Source organism: Notechis scutatus, chromosome 6 (assembly GCF_049901735.1).
Source record: "Notechis scutatus isolate UNSWTSFEM ecotype Mainland chromosome 6, rNotScu1.2, whole genome shotgun sequence".
In the NCBI taxonomy this organism is placed as follows: Eukaryota; Metazoa; Chordata; class Lepidosauria; order Squamata; family Elapidae; genus Notechis; species Notechis scutatus.
The window spans coordinates 5490181-5496934 of NC_142014.1; the positions used below are offsets into that span (position 1 = coordinate 5490181).

General features: G+C 45.8%; 1 protein-coding gene across 13 annotated transcripts in view; it reads right to left on the minus strand.

Moving 5' to 3' along the window:
• The window catches only part of NRCAM (neuronal cell adhesion molecule), a 305233-nt gene extending 300562 nt beyond the window's left edge, over nucleotides 1–4671 (minus strand). For 6 of the 13 annotated variants that reach the window (XM_087969225.1, XM_087969235.1, XM_087969227.1 and 3 more), the window contains exon 1: nucleotides 4454–4670. The gene's annotated coding sequence lies outside the window, so the exon portion shown is untranslated. Of the gene's footprint in view, nucleotides 1–3864; nucleotides 3884–4186; nucleotides 4367–4453 lie in introns of those variants that run through there. The other 7 variants (XM_087969234.1, XM_087969232.1, XM_087969230.1 and 4 more) reach the window with 4 other exon arrangements.
• Between the last annotated feature and the right edge of the window lie 2083 nt (nucleotides 4672–6754).

Genomic DNA, 6754 nt, shown 5'->3' on the forward strand with positions numbered 1-6754 from the left:
CCGCGGCTGTGATGGAGCAGGTGACTGCATGGCCTGTCTGGTGGGTTGGATTGCATGTTTCTTCCCACACCTCTGCCTCTGCCTGCTACTTGGACAGTTGGCCTAGTGGTTGGAGTGCTCAGACAGACCTGTGGTGCAAGGAGTATGCAATCCTGGAGTGTGCCAGCCAAGGGGCTGGTGGGCTGTGGCTGCTGCTGGACACTGTTGGCCCCTTTATGCTCACCGCCTCCTGTTCTGGTCACACACACCCCAGGGCTGATGATCTAAGTATGTCTTGTTGATTGTGAAGGTATAAGGTAATTTCTGCAAAGGGTGCATGTAAGATCATAAACAATAACAAGATGTGTGAACAAGGTTTGAAACTGAACAATTTATATGATTTAAACTACAAGGAAACCGGTGGCAGTGTACAAACAGTATTTTTAAATGAACCAAACATAATGGGTATGCACAATTGTTTCACAGAAAGCTGGGTCATGCAAGCTTTAACATATTACAGAAAATGTCTGACTGGCTGTAGGTTTGAATGTAAAAGACTGTGGGGCTTATTTTTGGGGTAGGATTTATATTTTTGGGTAGGGCTTATTTTTGGGGTAGATAAACATATTACAAGCATCTTTTAAAAAATCATGCTAGGGCTTATTTTTGGGGAAGCACAGTATGCTTAAATTGTGTTAGGGTATTTAACAGCTGAAGAGTTGGACAATAAGTAAGAACACACATTATATCTAATTGGTTAAAGAGAGCTGGCCACTGCATGTGGGAATCTGAGCTGTGATTGGTTGCTGAGTATAAATGGGGAGTTTCTCTGTGTCCCGTATTTTTGCTGTGTGTGCTCTCTGTAATTTGCCTCCTGATGTTCTTGTTGTGTTGATTTACCTGATGACTCTCCTGTTCGCCTAACTTATTTACTGTAAATATATTTATTTATATAAAACCACAAGTTCTTGTTAGTGTCTCTGACTCCATTGGGACACCTGTTGTGCAATTCCCTGACAGATTACGGGCCCAGAAGCGCCCTGAAGCATCAGTAGTATTTTTCTGAGGTAAAAGTTTTTTTGTGAGCCTTAGGGAAATTGAGGTCTACTGGCCTGTAAAGGCAGCATTATGCTACCTGTTACAGGAATGGGAGGAGGATTTTCTGTGGGTCATTTTAATGAGATGAATTAACTCTCATGGAGCCTAAAGAGCGAGATGTTTCTGCAGAGGGAGGATGTGTAGACAATTGTAAGCAATCCTCCAGATCTCAATATGGAGGGGCAAAAACAAAATGAAAAATCACTAGCCAGCTACTCTCACCAGAAAACTTTATAGAGCAAGGCTATATTCTGGAGGAGGTGTGTCCAGTTTGAGGAAAACCTTCTTTGAATTAGAAAAGCGAGGAATTGTATTTTTCAGAAGAACACAGAGTGCATGTTGTGCTTAGTTCCCTTAGTGATACATGGGATGTGTTAGTAACAAGCCTTGAATCCATGAATGAGCATAATTTAATATGAACTATGTTGACCAGGAGACTTTTGGAAGAACAGAAAAGACTAGAAAGAGGCAATAGTAATTTGCACCTCAATCAGAAAGGAACTGTTTTCAAGCAAGATAACAATGTGGGAGATAAAGTTTGTGTAGTGAAATGCTGCTTTGCATCTGGATCCACTCAGCATATCTGGAAAAATTGCCCAGTAAGATTAAAAGATTCAAGCAGGAAAGAAAAAACACAAGAGACAGAAGAAAGAAGTCACACAGATTTCAATAGTGAAGGCAAACAACAAAGACACTAAAGACATTTAGTTGTTGGACAGTAGGGCAAGTGAGCATATTGTAAATCCAAAACTTTTTCCTAGTCTGGGATCAGCTGCCCAGGAATATGTAATCCCGGCAAATGGTAACGATTCTTTTGTGCAAGGAACTATATAAGTACCATGTATTGGTAAAGTATTTGATAAAGTTTTATGTGTACCAGAGTTAGATCACAATTTGCCGAATGTGTCTTGCTGAGTGTGAAGGGTATAAGGTAATGTTTTCATGTAAGATCATAAAGAATAACATGTGTGAACAAAGTTTGAAACTGAACAATACTTCAAATGAACCAAAGCATAATGGGTGTGCACATTTGTTCCACAGAAGGCTGGGTCATGCAAGCTTTAACGTATTACAGCGTGGGAAGAAATATCCATCTGATTTAGTTCCAGGCTGGGAGAAAGACACTGGAAACATGGAGGATGATTGGAAAGATGAAGCAGAACCACATGGGTTCTGGGCAGCTGACAAAATGGAGCGGCGAGTGAGAGTTTTTATATCTTCTTTGGGCTTTGCATTGAGCTTCCTGTTCCTGTGCAAGAATATGTATTTTATTGGCTGTTGTCAGACTCCCACAGGGCCATGTAGGGGTTATGTAGGAGTCATAGCTAACTCTATAAAGCAGTGGTCCCCAACCTTTTTATGCCGTGGCCCGGCCGGCATCAGCTGGGCGCCGCGCCCGGTACTGGCATCAGCTGGCGCCTCCATCTTGTTTTGATGAAAAAGTGCTTCCGCTGAGCTCACCGGAAGCACTTTTTCATCAAAACAAGATGGCGTAGCGCTTCCAGTGAGCTTTTCTGGGTAGAAATGGCTTTCACCCAGAAAAGCTCACCGGAAGCACTTTTTCATCAAAACAAGATGGCGGCGCCCAGCAAACCAGCGGCCGGTAGGATTTGTTCCACGGACGGCACGGTCCGCGGACCGTGGTTGGGGACCCCTGCTATAAAGTACAAATCCTATGAGTTTGTCTGAGCTCCCAGGTTTCATTGAAGTTTGGACTGCTCTGAGGATGATGCAATATCTGAGATAACCCTTAGGAGATCGTGCAATGTAGTGAACTCTAAATCTTCTGCTAAATGATATTGGGTTAATCTTATTATATCCTGAAGGATAGTCCCATCATCCTGGATCTGATGGTCTTTTGTTTTTTTAGATAGGCTGGCCCAGTTTTTCTTAATGGGCACAAAATATCTGCTTTGGGAGGAGCTATTAAGAACGAGTTTGCTTCCTGTCTCTAAAAAAACGTGTCTCTCCATTTCTCATTTAGGGAAATATAATACTCTGCCTTTTTAATATTGCTCAAAATAATTCATTTTTTATTTGGGGGGGCTTCCCACAACAGAAAATGCCTGACCTGGCTGTAGGTTTGAACGTGAAAGATTGTGACTGTTATTTGGGTTGTGCTATTTGCAAAGAAGCCAAATCGAAAATACGTTTCTGTCAGCAAAAGAAGTTAAAGAAAATCAAAGAATTTTTCAGTTAGTGCATGCTGATTTAATTGGCCCCCTATCACCATCAATCTAGATTACTCTAGATAATGGATTTTGCTATTTACTAAAAAGCAAAACTGGGGGGGTTTCAACAATTTAAACAATGGATAATTTTTGTAAAGAGGAGAGAAGAAAGGATATGTCAGCTACAAAGGAACAACAAGGCACCACCCAATTCCAGACTCCCAGTTTCAACTGCAACCAGCACATTTCCCTGCCATTATTTTGTCACCATAGGGTATTAATGCATGAAATAACAGCAGCCATTTGCTCAAAAAAGAACTCCCACCTGTAGCATTTCAGGGGCTGTGCCAGAACAGGTTGAGCCAGACACCCAAACTTGAGCCCAGCCCTGAATGCTGAAAAGGGTCTGCTGATGTTGCTATTGTACCACGCCTGGCTGTCAGACACAGTGAATATGGATGTGCACAACTGAGGCACACCCACACAGCAAGAGAAAGAAAGAGGAAGATTGCCATTAGGACTCCAGCTCATGACAGATAAATGCCAGGCCTTGAGATGACATGAGCTTCAGTTGCAACAGCTGCAAGACCCGATTGCAAAACCACAGATTAAATACCTTGTACCATCCTCCAAAACACCTCAGACTGTAAACCAAAAAGGAGAATGCAGCGGCAGGAGGCAGGCAGAGACAGTGTGGCAAGAGGGAGAGAAAGACATGTCTCGGTTTCTTCCTTCTCGGCTATCGCATCCCTCCACGCATGGCGATTTTTGCACAGGACCGGGCTTGCCCCGGGACCTTTCCAGTTTTTCCCTTGGAGACCCATCACGGAATACGATAGGTGACCATAATTCGCCTGCTGCCTATGTTTTCGGCATCGTGAAAAAAGAGCAGGTGGAAAGCAGGGCGAACTTGGAAACAGCCCTCCCTCCCTCCTTACCGCCTGGCTTCTCGAGGATCCGAGGCGGGAATCTGTCTCCATAAAACGGCGGCTGTCGGTTGCCATGGGGAGCCGCCAGTGAAGATTAGCTCGCAGCCCCGGGTCTCCCAGGGTCTTTAAGAAGCGACCGAACCGACTGGGTGCAGAGCTAAGCGGCGGGTGACAGCCACACCGCCCCCACAGCTCATACAAAACTACTGCTGGGAAGGAGCGCAGACAAATTCCCCCCCCCCTCCCCAACCAAATGCTAAGAGATATGCTACTCACAGGTAGCCACAGCTTCTGGTTGCAGAGCGGGATGCCGTGTTGATGGAACGCGCTTCTTTCCTCGGCTGGGAAAAACCGCTGATTCTCGCGCAAAGCCAAAGCCAAGCCAGCAGCAGGCGCGCTCTTGTACTCCCGAGCCTATCGCCTTCTCATTTCGACTGAGCCAGCCCAGCGCGCGCCCGTCTGGAGTAAAGAGGCGACAAGGGGGAAGGGCTGTGCGGCGGCGAGAGTCCGTCCTTCCCCAGGCACCACGCAAGTCGTGCCCTCGTCGGCCGGTCAGGCTTTCGGCCACACCTTGTGACGGGGTTGCGCGCTCTCCCAAAGGCACACGCCCGCCCACCCATCCTCACGGCCTTTCACTGCGCCGGCCTAAAGTTTAGCCGTGCTACAGCGACCCGCTGCTGCAGACGCGGCGTGAGGATTGAGCTTATTTAGCATATTTATGTAATGAATGCAGGAGGCAGGATTTGGGCGCCTACTGTCTCGTTGCAGGGTTTGTTAGATGGTAATTTTCTCCGGGTACGAGGCGGTGGCAGCAGAATGTGTGCACTGGCCCTCAAGGCGCTGCTCAAATTCAGCCCTAAACTTTTAGCATGAAAAGAGGTTTCTTTTTTTGTGTGTGTGTCTCTTCTTTATATTTTTTAAATTCCATTTTCAGTTCATCCAGAGATAGTGCCATTGTAAAAAAAATTTAAACAACCACCCAATTGTTTTTAGTCATTCAAATATAATATCCAAAAAACCCAAAGTCACCAAGCAATCCAAATACACACAAGCTCTTTCTTTTTACACTTTCTTCTTTTTTTCACTTTCTCTTCCTGGGGTTACTATTTAGTTACAAAGTTCCAGTTAAAATGTATCTTTTAGAACAGTGGCCCCCAACCTTTTTTGTGCCACGGCCCGGTACCTGCATCAGCACGCATGACCAAGGCAAGGCGAGCCAAGCGACCGGCCAGCCAGCCGTCCCCCGCTTCTCCCCGCCACCTTCAACTCCTCCTTTGTACCTTTTTGTGCTTGCTTTTCTTAATCTCCTCCGCCATCGGGACGGCTCTTTGTTCGAAGCCGCCCCCCCCCCTTTGATGAAACTAAGGCGCGAGGATTCCAACAGAACCCAAACGCCGCTTTCCAACCGGAAAAGCTCACCCGGAAGCACTTTCTCGTCAAAACAAGATGGCGGCACCCAGCAAACCGGCGGCCCGGTAGAAAATGATCCACGGACCGGTACCGGTCCGGGGCCCGGTGGTTGGGGACCACTGTTTTAGAAGTCTTATTGAGATTTTACATTAGATTCTTTTGAAGTCCAGGCAGTCTCCACCTTCCGGACCCTGCCCTTATTCTTTTCCTCTCCCTTCCTACTTATAGACAAAAAGGATTTTTTAGTGTCCAGAAATCTTTATTGTCCCTTTGGCATTTAATTATATTTTCAGCTTAATTATTGGTGCCAAAGCAGATTTTTCCGATTTCTTATTCAGCTCTCTTTGTTGTCAATGTGAGGAAGGAGAGAGAAGAAGAAGAAAAAACTTTCCCTTTTCATTTTCTTTTGCTGCTTCCGACTTCTTTGGGAGCGATGTTATCTTTTATAAAATTTAAATTCCAGGGTACCTTAGTTTTTACTTTTTATCCCAGTCAGCCAAAACTTTCACTTCTTATCTTCCTCCTGCACTTTCTTTTCCGGTTGAGTGCTTCTTTGAGGTGACCATTTCTGACCACCGCTCCTACCGCCTTCGGGAAAGAGAGTTTGACCAGCTGAGGAGGAAAGATGCGTCTCTCCTCGACCCTGCTGGCAATCTCCCCCCTCTTCACCACCTCTACGGGATGGCTTAGCCCTGAAACCAGTTGGCTCAGGGCGCCCAGGCAGAAACCGCGCACGATCGCGGATTCCTGCCTGCCGCCGAAGCCCTGCAAACCACAGCATGAAAAGAGGTTTCTTGTATCAATTGTTACTGCTGTTGAAAGAATTATCCTTCTGGGTTCAGTTCCAAGTGGGGAAAAAGACACTGGAAACATGGAAGCTGTTTGGAAAGATGGTTTAATAGTTAGACAGGACCACATGGCTTAGAGCTCCAAAATGAAAAGAACATCTCATGCTTCAAGATGTTGGGTGAAGGAAAAGAAGGGCCAAGAAGCTGAGAGACCCTTAGTTATATACCCTCTGTTGGGCCCCACCTTAGTGTTTCCTGTTCCTGTGTAAGAAATATGTCCCATTGGCTGTCAGACTTAGCTGGACCACAAGGTGAACTGAGTGCTGGCTGATGCAATCTTCCCAGGCCAGGTGGTGAGATGGGTAGAGGCCTTTGGTAT